Raw genomic sequence first — 21,206 nt, 5'->3', positions numbered from 1 at the left:
TGGAAAACAGTTGGACTTTATCTAATAATTTGAAGATATACATACTCTCTTATCCTAGAGATATACCCAAGAGAAATATGTGCACATGTACACCAAGAGATTTGTATAAGAATGTTCATAGTAGTATCATCTGTATAGCCAAGAATTGGAAACAACCTGAGTGAACATTTATAGTAAATTGGATAAATAGTGTTGAATACTATTCAAGAATTGACAATGAACACATCAGGGCTACAGCAACAATGTGGATGGATCTTACAAACAAAATTTTGTGAAAAGAAGACACAAAGGAAACATTGAATATGATTATACTTATGTAAATTTCAAAACCAGACAAAATTATGTTATATTGTTTAGGGATGTATATGTATGTGGTAAAATGTAAATAAATGATTACCATAAAAGTCAGGATTGTGGTTTTCTGGGGGAACAAGGAGAGTGTAGAAGACAGAGGTTGTGAATGGAAGGGACATATAGATGGCTTCCTGAGTGCCAGCAATGCTCTATCTTTTCGTTCTGAGTAATGGTTAAATGGGCGTTCACTGTATAATTACTTGTCTTGGTTTTTTTTGTTTTTGTTTTTTTGTGAGGAGGATTAGCCCTGAGCTAACATCCAGTGCTAATCCTCCCCTTTTTTTTTCTTGAGGAAGAGTGGCCCTGAGCGAACATCCGTGCCCATCTTCCTCTACTTTATATGGGACACTGCCACAGCATGGCTTGCCAAGCGGTGCATTGGTGCACGCCTGGGATCCGAATCTTCGAACACCGGGCCGCTGAAACAGAGTGCGCGCACTTAACAGCTTGCACCACCAGGCCGGCCCCTGTATAATTACTTGTTAAGCTGTAGATATAGATTTAATTTACATCTCTGTGTTATATTTTACAATAAAAATGTAAAACACAACAGACAAATAAGGAAGCTCTCTATGTATCAATGTGTAAAGGTTTCCAAAATATGTTGTGAAGTATCAAAGGTAAGGCCCAGAACATATGAATCTATATATTTACATGCAAGTGGATAAAGAAACTCCAGAAGAATAGACAAGAAATTAATAATAGTAGAACATACGAAGGATGGAGGACAGAGTAGGAATCAGGTAGGTGGGTGACAGGGAACTTTTCACTGTATAACTATTTATACTTCTTTTGAACTCTGTGAGTTTATTGCTTTTTCAAAGTACTAAATAAACAAAATCTCTTAAAGCAGTATTCAGAAGCCTTACAGGAAAGTGTCTCTTCTTTAGAATAAATTCCCATTCCCTCGGAGCCTCATGTGTTATCTTCATCCTTAGGTGCCAGTATCTCAGGAGTCAGGGTTTATTCCTGGACAGTCTGAAGGTTTGGAAAGGAGAAGAACTAATGTTTACACAGATGGACACCTGCAGCTGTCCAGATGGTACTAGAAGTCTCAGGTGCTTAGTCCTACTGCAGGGTCAAACTTTAACTCCTTGTACAAGCACTGACTAGCATGGTGGATCACATGATTAAACAGAAGACCTGTGGTTAGCAACTTGGTCAGGTTTACACACACAACCACAACAGAGAGCACTAGAAACAGAATCTAGTCAATTTACCTATGAACAGACCATTCCTATACAGACCTTTCAGGGTTAAACTCTTGAAATTTGCTTACATATCTACCTGTGGAAAAAACATTGAATGCTCCCTATGTACTCTGGTAGCCCATTCATTCAACATTTATTCAACAAATTATTAATGAGTAGCTGCTATATGGACATGTACTCCTCTAGATACTGGGACTATAGCTATGAACAAAATGGGCAAAAATCTCTGTCCTCATGGAGCTTGCATTCTAATGGGAAATGCAGACAAATGAATAAGTAAAATTTACAATATATATATAGAATTACTAATGACAAAAAGCAGCAAAGATAATAGGGATGGCTGGGTTTTTTTAATGTCTTGTAATTTTAAATAAGTTGAACAGTTAAGTCTTCATTGAGAAAGTTGTATTTGAGCAAAGACCTGAAGGATATAAAGAAATGAGTTAAGCACATATTTGGGAAAAGGAGTTTCCAGGCAGAGGATACAGCAAGTGCAAAGCCCTGAGGCAGGAGTATGCCTGACTCTTTCGAGGAAGAGCGAGGAGGCCAGTGTGGCTAGAAAGGAGGCGAGGGGAGGAGAGAGGAGGGGAGGGCTCTTGCAGGCCACTAGAAGCACTTTGGCTTTTATACTGAATAAGAGGGGAACGCTTGAGTGTTTTGCACTACTCCTGTATTTAGAATAGACAGGAAGCAGGCAAGGATAAATAAAAACAGGGAGACCAGTGAAGAGTCTATTGCAAAAATCTAGGTGAGAAGTGATAGTAGATTTTCTAGTGTGATAGCAATGGAAGTAGTAAGAAAAATGGTTGGATTATGGACATATTTTGAAAGTGGAACTGATAGGTGGGATGTAGGATCTGAGCAAAAAGGAGGATTCACAGATGACTGCACAGATGAAGTAGTTGTTTATTGAGATGGGGATGATTGGGGAGCAGCAAATCTGGGAGGAAGATTAGGAGTTCAGTTTTTGACCATAAGTATAAAATACTTGTCGAGAAAGCAGTTGCATATGTGAATCTGGAGTTTGAAGGAGCAGTCCAAGATGGAAAGAGACATTTGTATGTACATGGTATTTAAGGACTGAGCCCTAAGCATGCTAAGGTTTAAGGAAGGATTATACAGGAGATAGTTATAACATGTAGTAAGTGCTATTAATAGAATTGAAATAACCTCAGGAATCCTGGGTGTTTTCCAGGAGCTTCTAAATCAGTCTTGCGAAGTCAGCAAAAGCCTCCAGAAGGAGGTAATGGATAATGTCTGACCTGAGATCCGAAGGACAAGTAGGAACTGGCAAATGGGAAAAGGGGAAAGAATTCCAGGGGAAATGCAACTGCAAATCCAGAAGCAAGAGAGGATATGAAACAATTCAGAATTTCACTGTCCCTTTCCACTCCAACTTCTCTGTCATGCCCTCCTGTCAGAGGAGTGACTACAGATGTTTTGGGGAAATTAAATTGGAGAGATTTAAAATTTGGAGTTGGTGAGTAATATTTATGTGGCTTCTAATCATTTCTGTGTGGAGTGAAGTTCTTATTGAGCATCTAGCAGTATAATTTCCAGAATATACCATGCAGAGGCAGCCACAAACAACAGGAACCTTGGCGTACACAGGCTTCCAAAAGCCCTATTTCCTGAAATAAGTCCCAGAAAGAAAAATCTTGTTTTCAGAGACAGGAACTCCTGGTCCCTATCAAAATGGATCCAAACATTATCCAGTAGGAAATGAATTCTGCAAGTCTGGCTCCCTTGCAGACAAAGAAAAACCTCTTGAGATTTAATACCAGCTGGTTAAAACATTGCCACCCTGAGGCAGGGTGTCAATTCCACACCTCCTCAGGTTCTTCTCAAGCAAGAGTTTCCTCAGGGCTTTGCTCTGCCGGCTCCTCCTCAGTTCCCTCTGCAGTTCCTCATCGAGCCCAGAAAAGCTTTTGAAGAAGAGGGTTCAGAAGTTGAATCTTTAGCAGACTGGGAAAGTGCAGACTTGGAGGCACTACTGGAACCATCTGGTTCTCAAGAGGGCTGATTTTAAAGAGGCCAGGAAAAGAAAGGAGTGAGCAAGGAAGAAGGAAGGAAAAAGATAGACGTGGGGGAAAAAAATGAAACCATTCTCATGTTGGAAAAACTAATCGTGATAATGGAATTGAATATTAGCAAGGGAACATCCATTTATAAGCAGAGTGGCACAGCAGAAGCCTGCTGGATCTGTAACCCAGATATCAATGGATTGAAACCATCATTAACTCTAAGTTTTATAGCAACTTCATTGCTAAGCTGTATTCAAACAGTTGAACTAAATCTGTGAGTATAAGTGAGACCATCTTGTTACGTTAAATGACCTCAGCCCCTCCTCTGTGTGCCTCCTCGCTGCTCTGCATGCGCTCTAAAAAATTCACATGCTCTCCTGATTTATAGCCTCCACTTACGTATGTACTCCCCAATAGCCTGATAAATTAAAACTTTGTTCTATGAGTTTCTCTCCAGGAACAGGCTGACTGCAGGCAGGAAACACACCTACAAGGTATCCATCAGAGCTGACAGAAGAATGAAAAAATAAAAGACCCTGGAGTCCATCATGCCTGAAGGAAACCACCTCCTTACTGCCCATTTTCCCTATATAACTACCTCAAGATTCTGTAGTCCTTGAAGATGGTTTTTTGAGACATTAGTCTGCCATCTTTCCGATTATGCTAGCTAATTGAATTAAAACTTCCTTTCTTGATCCCTAACTCATTGTGATTAATTGGCTCAGATTGTGGCGAGTAGAGCAAGCCCATTGCTCGGTGTCAAATCTACATCTAGATCTTACATATTTAACCTTTCCTAAGGAAAAACCTTTCTAAATTTCGCCTCTCTGAGACTCAGTCTGCCATAGAAGTGTGGCACACAAGTCTCATGTTCTCACCTTCCACAAAAAAATCTCACCCTTCTGCTTGATAAATTAAGACATTTCTGATAAATTAAGGCTCAGTTGACTATGGCACATTACCGCAGGGATGTAAAAATGCTTTCCTCCTGGGTTCTCAACATGGAAACAATTGGAAACACTGAGTCAGAAACACTTCCTTCAATCAAGGTAGTCTTGTACATGATTTCATGGAGGAGGGGGGATGACAAATTCCACATTTACTTCCATTACATCTTCCAGTAAAGGGCTTTTCAAATTATTATCCATTATTATGCTTTAATTGATTATGTACTACAAGTAGATGCAAATGTAACACAATCCACAAGAAGTATTTTGAACACAGATTTGGGGTCACAGGCAATAACATAACATCAGATTTCAATATTTATACCTGTATTTGGCACAGAGAATTATGGTAGGAAGATCAAGAAAAGACTACAAAATGATGTTGTATTGAGATAAAATTCTATGGGAAATACGGAATGGAAATAATGAATTCAAGAAGATACAGGATCATTGTAAAATCTTCCACAGAAGATTAAAGAAGGCCTCTCTCTCACCCTCTCTCAAGGGATATTGGTAAGTATTAAATTACCATAGTTTTTAGATTCCTTTGATATAAGTCACTGCATCCTTCAGAAGAATTTATTGGTATTTTTTTTTTCTTTTTTTGGTGAGAAAGATTAGCTCTGAGCTAACATCTGTTACCAATCCTCCCCTTTTTGCTGACAAAGATTGGCCCTGGGCTAACATCCATGCCCATCTTCCCCTACTTTATATGTGGGATGCCTGCCACAGCATGGCTTGATAAGCGGTGTGTAGGTCCATGCCTGGGATCTGATCCTGTGGACCCTGAGCCACTGAAGCAGAGCGCGCAAACTTAACCACTACGCCACTGGGCCAGCCCCCTTCAGAAGAATTTAAACTTATAAAGAAACATGTTAGATGTCTGCTGAAAAAATGTGATAGGGAGTGCCATGTTTGTCAAAATTCTTTTAGGGGGTTAAAAACATCCCCAAAGCAGTGAAGTGTACAGAGTAGGGCCACCCACAGTCACAACATTTCCCTCCTTTTTAATGACTCGATTTTTTTTCTTGCAGAAAGAAAAAAATTGGTAGATTTTACCAAATTTGACAGATTCTTACCACTGTCCTACACTGGTTGCTTTCACTTTTCTTCTTGTGTTTTTTTAAACTGTTTTTTTGTTCTTCTTTGTGTCTTTTTTGGTTATTTATTGGTGCCCAGGAAGTAAGGGCTGACAGATTTGATTAAGCATTCCATAAATATTTATTGGGAGCAATCAGTTGGTTTCTTTTGTTTATTTCCCATTCTATAACTGTACTCAAATAAGGATTGTTTTCTTGATGCTTTTTACATTTCTTCTCTACTGACCCGCAGAAAACATAAACAAGTGCTGAGTGAGTTGACTGTGGAGGTTCAACATCTGCTCAGTCGCCTTTCCTGAATGCAAGAATGAATCTGCCACACCACTGAACAGAAAAAAATCATTAATCCTATTTCTGCACATGGATCTGGACAAGTTTCCTTTTTCAGAGCCTGGGTAGCTCAGTTGGTAGAGCATCAGACTTTTAATCTGAGGGTCCAGGGTTCAAGTCCCTGTCCAGGCATTGGAAGTTCACTGTTCTCTTGGTTTCAGAGGTACTTTGTTCTTGTCTGTTAATCAAAGAAGGGAATTTTGGTCAAGTTTGAAGATTTTTGCCTGCCTATAGTGAGGAAATGCCAACGAGTTATTTACCTTAACCAGTGGCTGAGATTTGCTATTCTATTCCATGCAGAGGATGACGTGAGCAGTTTTTAATAATGGAGATTTCCTGAGGAACACAGTACAAAGGCTTATAGCCCATGAAATATAAGAAAGCTATCCTTCTAGATGAGGCTGTTTTAGAAAAGGAACGGGAAACTGTATTTATTGAATAAAGTATTCATTGTGTCAAAACTCAGGACTCCTAGATTTTCAGTCCTTCACTCTCACAACTGCGCTACTTGGCAGATGGGGAAAGCTCTTGACCAAATCATGGTAATGTCACACTCTAATGATAAACACAAATGGTAGGGAGTTATATGACAAATACAGCAGTATGGTCTTTAGGGAAAATACTCACCCTACCCAGAAATATCGAGACACTTTACCATTCAGTTCTGCAATTTGGGCCAATTATGTGTTGATGGTGCAGTTGATTGCTCAGTGGATTGTTCTTTTCTTTAGAAATGTGCATTTTCCCTTCTCTCTCTGCCAAAGAATTGTACTTTCCATTCCATTTGAAGGTGATATGATGGTCTCTTTAGAAAATCCTAAGGAACCTAAAAACAAACAAATAAAAAACCTCCTGAAACTAAAATAAGAATGTTCAGCAGAGTCACAGAATATAAGATCAAAATACAAAACTCCATTATATTTCTATATACTAGCAATAAACACGTGGGCATCAGGATTAAAATACAGTACCATTTACATTGCAAAGAAATACTTAGATGCAAATCTACCCGAACATGTACATGCTGAAAACTACAAAACGCTGATGAAAGGAATCAAAGACCTAAATAAATGGAGAGCTATTCTGTGATCATTGATAGGAAGACTCTACATAGCAAAGATGTCAACTCTCCTCGAAATTATATACAGGTTTGACACAATTCCTTTCAAAATCCAGGTAAGATTTTTTTGTAGATTTAGACATGACTATTCTAAAATTTATATGGAAAGGCAAATGAGTTAGAATAACTAAAATGACTCTGAAAAAGGGGAAGAAAGTGGAAGAAATCACTCTTATGATTTCAAGACTTGTTCTATAGCCACAGTAATAAAAACTGTGCATTATTGGCAGAAGGATAGACATATAAGTCAATGAAACAGTATAGAGAGCCCAGAAATCACCACATACAAGTACAGCTGAATTATTTTTGTCAAAAGTGCAAAAGCAATTCAGTAGAGGAAAGAAAGTCAGTCTTTTCACAAAAAATAGTGGTGGAGCTGTTGGATATCCATAGGCAAAAAAAGCAAACCTCAACTTAAACCTCACACTTTATTAAAAAATTAACTGAAAATAGTTCATAGATTTAAAATAAAACATTAAATTATAAAACTTTTAGAAGAAAAATCATAAGAGAAAATTTGCGGGACCAAATTGTGCTGCTGCACAATCTCCCACGCAGAAGAGCCCCTGACAGTGGTGAAAAGAAATCCTCCCAATGGGTAGAGCTTTAGGTGGTTCATTTCAGCATCCACTTTATATATAGAGAGAAGTGACCTAAGGTAAGGCTGTATATGGAATCCTAGCCAGTAGAGAATGGTTGGCTGGATTGTCAGGAATCTGAAAAGAGCAAGATTTAAAGATTAGAAACCAGTAGTGTGGGGGAAATCATGCGGATTGATTTATGGGAATTGTCACAATGTTGAGGGTCTTTTTAGCATATAGTAATAGCTACCAGAGAAACATCTACTTCAGAACAGGCACTAAACAGTCAGGTGGATAGGTCAACTCATCCAGTAGATGTCATCACTCTCAGGCTTCAATAAATAGGAATTTGTATTATATTTGTAGAGGAAGGTGCTCATCTTTTATTTTGGTGTGGGGCTGAAGTGTGGTGAGTCATGTCTCCAAGTATCTCAAATGATCTCAAATATTTTAAGATGCAAATTTCCAGTATACAAATACCCAGCAGATACTAGAGAGCCATAAACCACAGCTGACAAGAGTAAATGCTGAATGAATGGAACATTGCAAGCCACTGTACTGTGACAACAAGCACAGCAAAGGAAGGTGAGAATTATTCATCCTAGAAGAAATGTAAGGAGAACTCAATATACAAATCTCTGAAGCATTCACAGAAAATGAGGGCAGTCTGCATCAATCCAAAGCCATTAGATCCATTGGTCCTGACATTTGAATAAAGGCTTGAAGGAGGTCAGGGGGTAAATCCTGTAGATATCTAGGTAAGTATTTTCCAAGCAGAGAGAACCACATCAGAACAATATGTTGGATGTGGTAAAGCAGAGGAATAAACAGCAAAGTTTTATTGTGGACGGGGAAATGGAGTAAAAAGAGAGAGAGAGAAAAAATAAAAACAAACAACAAACTCTAGCGTGCAAGCCATGGCCTAGACATTTGACTGAATGAACACATTATGCTCATCATCCAAAAGCTTACATTACTAAAGATAAAAGGTTTACAACATCCCAGATGGGCCCGATCTAGCATCATCACAGAGGCAGCTGCAAAAACAGCTGGTGTTCAGGGACTTCCTAAAAGTTCCGCTCTCTGATATAAGCCACGGGCAAGGAAGGTCCTATCTTTATTAGTTTATTATTTTTTATTTCTTTGGGTTTTCTATTTTTTATTTTACTTTTATGTCAAAACGGTCCCAAACGAGATCCAATCGAAATTTTGGCTGCCATGTAATAATTTGAACACTAAATTTGGTTTATTCTCTCTATTCCAGGGGAACCGTCCTTGTGAAAATCTTGCGCCCTTGCAAGCACATAAAAACCTCTCTTTTATCCAAACGATTTGTCTATGAGATTTTTTGACAGGAAACAAACAAGGCAGTTAACACGATCCTTCTCCGCTGGCGGAACGGTTGACTCCACGACTCCTCAGATTCTGCCAAGAAGGGTCCACCCGGAATTTTGCTCCGCCCGCTCTTCCTCGGCTCTCGCGGAGCAAAGAGCGGCTCCTGGGGAAAAAAAAAAAAAAAAATCCGAGCTTGGACCCTCTTTGGCAGGTTGGAAAAGCGCAGTCCTGGAGGTGATGGCCCGGAGCCGTTGGTTGTGGAGGAGTGGATCTCCGACGTGCTTGGGAGTGAGAGGGGAAGAGACAACATTCAAAAGGAAAGGAGATGGAAAGGCTGTTTTCTCAGAGCGCAAAAAGATGATATTGATTATTGAAGTGAAGAACAGTGAAACCGTTATATGTACTAGCAGAGTGGCGCAGCGGGAGCGTGCTGGGCCCATAACCCAGAGGTCGATGGATCGAAACCATCCTCTGCTACAGGTTTTTACACTTGTTCCTTGCTAAGCCTTATTCCAGTAACGCTGCGAGCCCAAAAACCGAGTCAATTTCCGTATTTACTGCATATTCAGTGCCTCCATGTTTAACCAGTCTTCAAGTTCATCAGTCTTCTGGTGGGATTCTTTCCCATCTTCTTTTGAAATTCCGCCATTTTCCCACTAGACAATTCCTAAACTCTTCTACCTGTATGAAGTGGCACACTCCCCAGAATTGTAAAATTCTTTCCAACCCTGGTGTCCAACAAAAGAAAAACTGGAAATATTTCTTCAATTGAGGTAGTCATATATTATACGCGATTTCCTGGGGAAGGAGGTGACAAATTCCATGTTTACTTCTGTTAAATCAAATTTATTTTCTGCTTATGAGGTTTTGATTGATTGCATTCTACTAGTAAATGCAAATATAACTCAAACCAAAAGAATTAATTATAACACAGATTTGTGGTCCCATCAAATAGCAAAACTTCAGATTTCAATATTTAGACCTATATTTGGTGCAGACTAGTATAATAGGATGATCGAATAAAGACTTTAAGCATAAACATTCATTACATTGGCATACAATTCTGTGGAAATACAAATTCAAAGAGAAAGAGGATCAATATAAAATTGCCAACTGTCATAGAAGGGCATGCTCTTCTGTTTTTTAAAGGGATGTTGGCAGATATTAAATCACTATGGTTTTTAGAATCCATCTGATACAATAAAGGAGTGGGATGCCACTCTTTAAAAAATATTTAAAAGTTTACATACACCAGTCGTTACAGTCTTTGTATGTATCTGATGAAAAGTGTTAGGTATCCATTAGAAAAGTATACGAGGGTACTCCAAATTAGTAAAAATTCCCTTAGAAGGTAAAATCATCTGAAAATTAGTGAAGTTAAGGGCACAAAGGAGGATCATACTCATTAGGACATTCCTTTCCTTATGAGTGATTTATTTCTTACATCAATAAATATTTGGCAAAATATAATAATTCTCACTACTGCTCTTCACTAACTCGCTTCCACTTCTTCTACTTTTTTGTCATTATTTTTGTTGTTTTTCTTTGTCACCAAAAGGTGACTAGTGAACATATTAAGTATTAATAAATATTTACCAAAGACAATCAATTGGTTCCACCTCTTGAGTCTCACCTTTTACAAACTGTATGTAAATAAATGAAGATTGTTGTGTTGATGCTATTTACATTCCTTCTATATAGGCCAGCGTGGCTTCTTAGACATAGCGCAAACGAAACAAATAGTTCACCATTGAATACTGAGTAACACTCAGAGTACATGAATACACTTCAGTTCAATGAATTTGCCCCAAGGAGTTTAAATCATTTCCTCAACTATCTGTCTTGAGTCCAAGAATGTATTTACAATACAATCAACAACAGTGATATTTGCTAAAACCATTTCTGAATATGAACAAAAACCTCTTCCTGGAGCCTATATGGCTTGGTTGGTAAAGCATCAGCACCTCTAACTTGAGAGTCAAAGGTTCAAAGCCTTGTCCAAGTGTGGTAGTATTTCCTCTCTTAGTGCAAGAGGTTCCTTTCTTTGTACTTGAAGGAATATACTTAAGGAAATATATTCAAGGTACCTCATATTAAATTACGTGTGGATGTAATTTAAATGTTAAATTCTGAGAACTTTGGGGCCTTTTGGGTGATGGTGAGTGTGTTTTGCATGAGGAAGAGACCTGGATCATTGGTGGCCAGAGAGCAGACTCTGATAGGCAGCATCTAAGATGATCCTCAATGATCTCCACCTCTTAATATTCATGCCCTTGTGTAGTTCCCTACCTAACTGTATCAGGTTTGGTCTTTTGTGACCAACATAGTTGATGGATCTGGCTCTAGGGGAAGCCAGTTGCTATGTCATAAGCAGCCCTGTGAAGAGGCCCATGTGGGGAGGAAGTGTGACTTCCTGTCAATGCTCAGAGAGTTTGGAAAGGGATCCTCTAGCCCAGTCAAATCTTAAGATGACTAGATCCCTAGCTGGCATTTTGATTGCAACTCATGAGAGACCCTGAGCTGGAACTACCCAGGTAAGACACTCCTAAATTTCTGACCTGCAGACACCATGAGATAATAAAAGTTTATCGTTTTAAATCACTGATTTCGAAGTTCTTTGTTACAGTAATAGGTAAGTAATACAAACCTCAAATTAAGTTTTGACTTAAAGCTCCCCGAACTACCCAGGAATTGCACATCTGGGATGCCTATCTACTACAGGTCCACTTTGTGGCTGACTTCTCATTGACAAGGATGTTTTCTGTTTCTTTTACTTCACAGCTTCCTAAGTGACAAGATAATTTTTCCTGCAGTTTACTAGGGGTGACTGTTGCGTTTTCTCTCTAGGTCATTATTAATCTGAGTCTATACCACTGGGGACATGTGCTAATATAGGGTCATTCTCCATTTTGAGCAGGTCCCAGTGACTTCACTTTGCCTCTATTTAGAAGCTGCCAAAATATAAGCCCAATTTTGCCTCCATGAGTAAATGTTCTACAAGGAAAAGAAATTGGGTGCTATGGTGCTCTGTTTCTCTGTGTTCTCATTTCCTTTTAGATTTTTTTTTTACAGGCCCCTTACGTCTGTTTAATGTTTTGTTATTTTTGTTTTCTAAAATAAAGTTTTAAAGAATTGACTTATACGTATTGATTTATAACATTCTTTAAGCATTTAAAGAATTGATTTATAACATTTTTAAGCACACAAATCATATGGGTAGGTAAATGAATTTTCACACAGCAAGCCCCCATGGCACAAAGGGGGATCATACTCACTAGGACATTCTTTTCCTTATGAATGATTTTTTTCTTACATCAATAAATATTTGGCAAAATATTCCAACTACTGCTCTCCACTAATTGGTTTCCAATTCTCCTACTTTTTTCTCATTATTTTTGTTGTTTTTTGTATCTAGAATACTACCAGCACCTCAAAGACAACCCTTATCCTACCTGTCAGTCACTTTTCCCTTCCTCCTCTAAGGTAATCACCATCCTGACTTCTAACACCAAAATTTAGTTTTTCTTATCCTTAAAATTTATGTCAGTGTAGTCATATTGTCTGTGCTCTTTTATGTCTGGATTCTTTTATTAAATTATAACTGTAAATTAATCTGTACCATTAAATGTAGCAGTAGTTTCTTCATTTTTGCAGTGGTAGAGTATTCCATTGTATGTGAATTATATAATTTAGATATTCCACTCTTGATGGACATTTATGTTGCTCTCATTCTGGGACTATTACAAGTAAACAACAATAAAAAGGAGCATTTTTGTATACATGAGAGTGCACATATGTATGCATTTTTGCTGGGTCTATATATAGAAGTGAAATTGTTGGATCAATGGGTATATATAGGCCCAATATTATAAGATATTGCCAAACAGACTTCCAAAGTGGTTATAATGACTTAAATTCTTTTTAATTTTGCTATTCTGCTAGGTATATAGTGGTAACTCAATGCATTTTAATTTGCATTTCTTTAATTAATAATGAAGCCGAGCATATTTTCATATATTTATTGGCCGTTTGGATACTTTAGTTTTGGTAAAAAGACTTTTTAAATCTTTTTGCCTTTTCTGTGGTTGTCTGTATTTTATTATTGATTGTAGGTGTTATTTACATATTATGGATAAGAGAATTTTATCAGTTATATGTGTTGGATATATCTTTTCCCACTCTGTAGTTTGACTATTAACTGTCTTAATAATGTCTTTTGATAAACAGAATTTCTTAATTTCAATTTAACCCAAAATATCAATATTTTGTTTTATGGGTAGCCTGCTCAGTATTCTGTTTAAGAAATCTTTGCCTACCCCATGATCATGAAGATATTCTCTTACATTAGCTTCTGGAAGCTTTGTTTCACCTTTCACATTGCAGTCTAAAATCAATCTGGTATTGATTTTTGTTTATGTGATATAGAGGACACGATTCATTTTTTCCCCATTGGATATCCAATGGATGCAGTACTATTTACTGAAAAAGCCATCCATTCCTCCACTGCTCTACAGTGAAATCTTTTCCACAAATTGTGTCTACAAATATTTGGTTCTGTTTCTGGACACTATTTGATTACATTGGTCTATTTTTAGCATACTCTTACCATAGCATTGCAATAAGCCTTGATATCAGTCTATCTACATCCTCTCATTTTGTTCTTTTCAATACAGCATTGGCTACTCTTGGAATTTTATATTACCGTATAATGTTTAGAATGAGCTTGTCAATTTTCACAATACTGTCTTTTAATTGTAATTGCATTGACTGTATAATTCATTTTAAGGAGAATTGTAATCTTTATAATACTGATTCTTCCATTCAATAAATACAGTATATCATTACATTAATTTAGGCTTTCTTTATATTCTGTTGGCAATGTTTTATTGTTTTCTGAATAGAGGTTCTGCATAGTTTTGTAAGATTTATTTCTAGGTGAAAATGTTTTTTGGAGCTATTGCAAAGTGAATAATTTTTACCATTTTAATGAAGTATAAAATACACATATATATAAAATTCCATGTAGTGTAAACCTTGATAAATCTTCATAAAGTGGACATATTCATGTAAACAGCACCCACTGAATGAAAAGATAATGTACTATAATTTATTGGGGGTGCAATCTCAGGACAGATTGCTTAGGGGAAGAAAGTGGGAAGAATTTATCCACCAGCCACTCTCTCCAATTGGTCCAAGTTTTGCCCCATGGGCCACCAACAGCCCCACACATAGAGGCTCTGCGTGTGCAGATATCAAATATCTCTCAGCAGCTCATGTCTCAGCAGCAACAGAGAAACCCTAGGGCAGGAGAAGAGATGGGCAGCAGAAGCAAGAGGTGAAGTTCTGTTGGTTTCTGTCCAGAAGAAGTTGGTTGCCATGACTATTGGGATAAAACAAGTGGCCAAGGTAAGATAACAAGAGAATCTGAGGTGGTACATAAGATGTGTCTGCTACTCAAGGCTATGCTTGTCTCATAAGATGATTTCAAAAGTCTTCCTTTTTTCCATTCCTTGAGAGAGTTCATGCAAGACTGGTGTTATTTATTCATAAATATTTAGAAGAATTCACCTTTGAAGCAATATGGGCCTGGAGTTTTCTTTGTGGGAAGATATTTATTTATTGATTAATTTATTTAATAGATGTAGGAATATTTAGGTTTTCTATTACTTCTTGTATTAGTTTTTGTAACTTATGCTTTCCTAGAAATTTTCGCATTTCATATACATTTTCAAGTGTATTGGTGTAAAGTTGTTTATAATATCCTCTCATCTACTTTTTATGTCTGAAGGATGTATAGTGATGTCCCTTTTTCATTTCCTATGTTAGTAATTTATGTTAACTCATATTCTTAATCAGGCTAGGTAGTTATCAATATTATTAATCTTTTCAAAGAACCAGCCCTTGGCTTTGTTTATTTTCTCTATATGATTATTTTCCATTTCATTTCTGTCTGCTTTTAACTTTGTTGTTTTCTTCCTTTATACATATGACTTTATGATTTGTTGTCTTATTTATAAATCTTGTTGTCTTATTTATATTTATATAAATATAAATTTATAAAGTTTAGATTATTGATATCTTTTGTATCATTTTCTCTTTTTTAATGCATTCAAAACAACCTTGGAAGACACACCTTTAGCTGCCACTCACAAGTTTTGATATGTAGTATGTTAATTATCATTAAATTAAAAATATATTTAATTTCCATTGCAACTTCTTTGTCCTCACATTATTTAGAATTACATTGCTTAGTTTGAAAACATTTGGGGAATTTATAGTATTATTTTTGTTATCAATTTCTAATTCCACTCTGGCTAATGAATAGCCTCCTTATTTTTAATTCTTTGAAATTTGTTGACAGCTGCATAATCATATGTCAGTGTTGGTAAATGTTCTTTGTGCACCTGGAAAAAAATGTACTTGGAGGTTGTGAAGTGGGAACAATAAAAAGAAGAACCTTCTGTCATTGTAGTGTAAGCTCCTGACAATTATTTTTATTATTATTATTATTTTATTGTAACGTAAGTGCTTGACATTAAGCTTTTGGTTGCTGAGGCATCCACTTCAAAACATCCATCTCAAATAAACACATTGCCAGCTGTACAAATAGATAAAGAACCAGGTTGCCCAACCCATGAAGTTCCCTTTTTAGAGAGTTCTGTTTCACTTAGATAACTGGCCATTTGACTGACCACTTTCTTTTCCCTTCCCATGCTTTGATTCCTGCTCTTATTTTTTAAATTCACCAATAGTGAACCTGAAATACCCTCGGCACCCCACCTCAACCTCCCTAAAGGCAGAAGCACAGGTCCACGCCCTCTCTCTCTCTCTACCCATAACCTCACTGTGTGGCCCTGGTAGGTCATGTATCCTCCAGGGTTTGTGAGTAATAAACACTGTCTTTTCAAAGTTCCCTATTGGTTGTTGCTGAGGTGAGTCTTGCAATCGTAATAAGAACCACAAGGGTGGATCCAGCCACAACATTGGCTAAAGTGGGGAAAATGTCTGTGGGAGCTTGCCACAAATAGTAGGGGCCCAGGTGAGTGCCCACAGGCATTTCTATGTGGCATCACTATTGATAGGCTGAGACCAACACAAACCAGTCATCCTAGGCCATATAAGCACATCAATTAAATATATTGATTTTATACTTTAAAAATCTTTTCATAAAGAACCCTTTAGGCTCAGATGGCTTCAATGGTGAATTCTATCCAACATTTATGGGAAAAAATATCAATTTAAACAAACTCTTTTATAGAATAGAAGAGGAAGGAATGCTTCTCAACTAATTTTATGAGGAGAGCATTACCCTAAACCAAAACCTCTGACAAGAAAACTACAGTCAAATATTCCTCATTAACATAGATACAAAAGTCCTTAACAAAATGTTAGAAGTTTGAATTCAGTAATATATTTTCATTTTTTGTTTATCTTCATGGTATATCTCTTTTAGAAGTATGTGGTTGGATTTTATTTTTAAACTGATATGACTATCTTTGTCTTTTAATAGTACATGTTGTCCATTTACATTTAATATAATTACTGATATGTTTGGGTTTAAGTCTATCATTGTTCTATTTTTTCCCGTATCTGTCCTTGTTTTGCACTAATTTTTCTCTTCCCTCTTGTCTTCTTTGATTATCTGGTTTTTAAAATTGCTCCATTTCTCCTTCTATTATCTTGTTGATTATACATTCTTTTCCTCTTTATTTTTTACAATTTACTAGAAATTACAAATGTATTCTTGACTTATTAAAGTCTAATATAAATTTATACTTTTACCACTTCCAGAAAATGCAACTGACTTAGAATAAGGGCACCTTTTTTTTACATTTTAAATTAACCTGTAGGCTTTTGTGCTAATTTTACCATATATTTTAACTATATATATATATTACATATAGTTAATGTATATTAAGGCCCAGAGTTCATCATTATTATTCTTTTATGCATTCAGTATCATTCACATTTACCCATATTTTTACTATTTACTTTATTCTTCATTTCTTCTTATTTTTCGGTGAATCCATATTGGATCATTTCCCTTCATCTTGAAGAACTCCCAATTAGTAATTCCTTTATTGTGAGTCTACTGGCAATAAATTCCTACATTTTGGTTCCCTGGCATTTTAAAAATTTTACCTTTATTTTTTGAAGGATATTTTTGCAGGTTATAGAATTCTAGGTTGGCAGTCATTTTCATTCAGTACTTTGAAAGTGTCTTTCTATTATCTTTTGGATTCCATCAATTTTGTTTTAAACTCAGAGGCAGTTTTATTGTTGATCCTTTAAAGGCAGAGTATCTTTTTTTTCTTTGGCTGATCTTAAGATTTTTTCTGTCTTCTGTTTTCAGCAGTTTAACTACAATGTGGTTTGGTGTGGTTTCTCTGGATTTATACTGCTTTGGTTTCCTAGCACTTCGTGAATCTGTGGATTGATGTCTTTCAACAGTTTTGGAAAATTCTTGGCCATTATTTCCTCAAGTATTGCTTTTACACTATTTTCCTGCTCCCCTCTTGTTTTGAGAGGTTCAGGGATGCGATCGGAGACGTAAAAGAAACTTTCCACTCCAAACAAATGGACTGAAGATATATTTTGTTATATAGAGGATAGTAAAGGCGAGAGTCTGCAAACATTCGAATAGGTCAAATATTAAGAGGGAAAAACATCAGATCAACTGGAAAGGGAAAACATCCACATCGAGTGAAGAGAAATGACACAAATCGACTGGAAAGAGAAACACCAGGTTGACCGAAAAGAGAACACATCAGATCAATTACTTCACATCAAATCAATTACTTCACATCAATTACTCACAACATCCATGCCCCACTGCTGGGAGAGTCCTGTCAATCGACGCAGCTGGGCAGGGATCACACGTCCTGGGCAAGGCGTCCCTTCCACAGGTGGAACTCTCACTCGGGCTCAGTTTCCAGCAGTTTTTATACCATCAGTAATTTTCAGAGTAAGCAATTACAGAGTTTGCAGAGCAAGCATTTAGTGTTTCCATGCACAAATGGTTATCAGTGGTGTACATGCACTGAGCCCCCTGGCTAACGTCCCAGCCCAGTAATTGTGTATGTGCAATGTTCTCTCTGGTTATCGTCCTAGCCCGGCACAGATGGCCAGTCTGTCCTGCGCTATGACGCCCAAAGAGCCTTGAAATGTTACAACTTGCACCTCTCTCCGTGGGAGAAAGGCCAGTTCCCGGGAAAAGGCCAGTTCCCACCACACAGAAAGCAGCTTTATATTTCTTTGTATGCTGGTGGCTATAGGTCAATGGAGCTGCCAAACCTGGCTGTACTCATGTCAAGACACCTCTCCTTCTGGGACTTCAAATACATGTATGTTAAATGTACTCACTACCATCCATTTATGTCTTATGCAATACTTGTGTTTTCTAACATTTTTTCTCTCCACGCTTCAGTTTTGATCGTTTCTACTGACTAATCTTCCAATTTACTAATCTTCTCTTTGGTTGTATCTAACACGCTGTTAAGTAATTTTATTTATTATACTTTTAGTTCTAGAATGTCCATTTGATTGTTTTTTATTTATTCAAATCCTCTGACAAAATTTTCCACCTGCCTTCTACTTTTGAATATATTAAGCACAGTAATTTTAAAGGCTATAAATGATAACTGCAATATGTGACTCTACGTTGGGTCTGTGTGATTTTTTTTCCCTATTGTTTTTAGTCACTTTTTGTTTGTCCTTTGTATATCTGCTAATTTTTAAATCTAAATTCCAGTCATTGTATATGAAAATTGTTGAAAACTTTTGAAATTTTGAATGATGTTATAATCTCTGAGAGTGTATTTACTTTTCCCCTGGTGAGAAGTTAGAGTAGGGGCAAATCATCTTAATAATGTCTGGGACTTAGGTGATTCCTGGCAATGCTTTAGTCTTTGTATATAGGTGCCAATTTCCAGTTATCCCTTACTCCTTGACTCCTACTGAAAGTCCAGAGTGTTAACATTATCCTCAGTAGGTAGGTCTAGAACACTGATCTTTGTATCCCCAACCCATTAAACTTTAAAAAATCCTGATTATCTTCTTAACCTGTTGGATACCACTTTCTGTTCACCTTGTCAGCTGCTTGACTTTCAGTCAAACATTAGGCTTTTCAAGTGCTTAGATTATTAGCTACTAAGCCACCACTTACTCATAAGCAAGTCCCTCTAGCGGAAAAGTGATACCTCCTGGGTTTACCTCCTCTCTGGAACTTGCTCTTTCAATCTCATTGCCTTTGAATCTCTCTGATGGCTTCAAATTACACACACACACACACACACACACCCCATATACATAAATATTTATTTATATTTTCCCCCTCTGTTCTAGTAGTTATAAGTGGGAGAGTTGATGAAAAGCTGGTCAGCTATGACCAGAAATATTTATTTTCTCCCTTACATTTTAGTTTTTTAGTTCCTTGCTAACTTGTAGAATCTTCGACAATTTTAGGAAAAATTTTAAGTTTAGCATCATTTAGATTACTTTCAGTGACAGGATTGCCCAAATAATGTAGCCCTCTATATTTGTAAATAGAAATAAGATCTTTTCCATGTCAAATCTCTTTTGGAAATCCATAAATCTAATCAACTCTATAAATCTAATGAAAAATTTGTGTAAATAAATAATTTATAAATTTGAAAAATATACTGAGAAAGTATAAAAATTACAACAAGTATTGTTTATTATAAAATTTATTTATAGGGTATTTTGGATGTATACTAATGTTAAGTAACGATAAATGTATAACCCAATCCAGGAAATAAAAGATTACAAATGAAGATGAAGTCCCCTATGTTCCCAACTATTTTTATATCTTCTTCCAAACCCCTAAACATAACCACTCTCTTAAATTTGATTTTTGCCACCTTCTTGCATTTCTTTATTTTTAATACATTAGAATTTTTTATTGATATAATTTTCCATGTTTTTAGAATTTATATGTGTGCTATACTGTATGTATTCTTCTGCAATATGCTCTTTTATGCTTGAAGAGACTTTCATAAATTGAATCAAAATGGATTAATATTTCTCAAATTTTTTTCAAGGTGTAATCAGGACTACTGTCTAAACTCAGAACAATTCTCAAAATATGTTCTCTTGCAGTTAAAAGAATTTTCATCAGGATATTTTTTATTGAGGTAATGTTGGTTTATAACATTATATAAATTTCAGATGTACATCATTATATTTCAGTTTCAGTGTAGACTATATCATGTTCACCACTCAATGACTAATCACCATCTATCACTGTACACATGTGCCCTATTACCCCTTTTGCCCTCTTCTCTCCCTATTTCCCCTCTGGTAACCACCAATCTAATCTCTGTTTCTATGTTGTTGTTTTTATCTTCCACTTATGAGTGAAATCATATGGTATTTGACTTTCTCCATCAGACTTATTTTGCTTAGCATAATGCACTCAAGGTCCATCCATGTTGTCACAAATGGCAAGATTTCACCTTTTTAATGGCTGAGTAGTATTCCATTGTGTATATATACCACATCTTCTTTATCCAATCATCCATTCATGGACACTTAGGTTGTTTCCAAGTCTTGGCTATTGTGAATAATGCTGCCATGATCATAGGGGTGCACATATCTTTTTGCCTTCGTGTTTTTTGTTCTTGGAATAAATACCCAGAAGTAGAATAGCTAGATCATATGATGGTTCTAGTCTTAATTTTTTGAGGAATCTCCATACTGTTTTCCATGGTGGCTGCACCAGTTTATATTCCTTCCAGCACTGTATGAGGCTTCCCTTTTCTCCACATCCTCTCCAACCATTTGTTATTTTTTGTCTTGTTGATTATAGCCATTCTAATGGGTGTAAGGTGATATCTCAATGTAGTTTTGATTTGCATTTCCCTGATGATTAGTGATGTTGAACATCTTTTCATGTGCCTGTTGATGATGTGTATATCTTCTTTGGAAAAATGTCTGTTCATATCCTCTACCCACTTTTTGACCAGGTTGTTTGTTTTTTTGTTGTTCAGTTGTGTGAGTTCTTTATATATTAGGGAGATTAACCCCTTGTCAGATATATGATTTGAAAATATTTTCTCCAAGTCGGTGGGTTGTCTTTTCATTTTGTTCATGGTTTCCTTTACCTTGCAGAAGCTCTTTAGTCTGATGAAGTCCCATTTGTTTATTTTTTCTTTTGTTTCCCTTGGCCAAGTAGACATGGTACTC

At 36.6% G+C, this 21,206-nt stretch overlaps 2 non-coding genes across 2 annotated transcripts; both read left to right on the top strand.

Annotated features, from left to right (window-relative positions):
• The first annotated feature begins 6,025 nt into the window (after positions 1-6,025).
• TRNAK-UUU (transfer RNA lysine (anticodon UUU)) lies at positions 6,026-6,098 on the top strand. The gene has a single exon. It is a non-coding gene; the product is annotated as a tRNA-Lys (tRNA).
• Positions 6,099-9,407: 3,309 nt separating this feature from the next.
• On the top strand, positions 9,408-9,479 carry TRNAM-CAU (transfer RNA methionine (anticodon CAU)). Its single transcript has one exon. It is a non-coding gene; the product is annotated as a tRNA-Met (tRNA).
• The last annotated feature ends 11,727 nt before the right edge of the window (positions 9,480-21,206 follow it).

Source organism: Ceratotherium simum, chromosome 13, assembly GCF_057802395.1.
Source record: "Ceratotherium simum simum isolate JZ-2026a chromosome 13, ASM5780239v1, whole genome shotgun sequence".
NCBI classification, from domain to species: Eukaryota; Metazoa; Chordata; class Mammalia; order Perissodactyla; family Rhinocerotidae; genus Ceratotherium; species Ceratotherium simum.
Note: the sequence above shows the minus strand (reverse complement) of the source record. Positions and strands in the feature narration are given on the sequence as shown.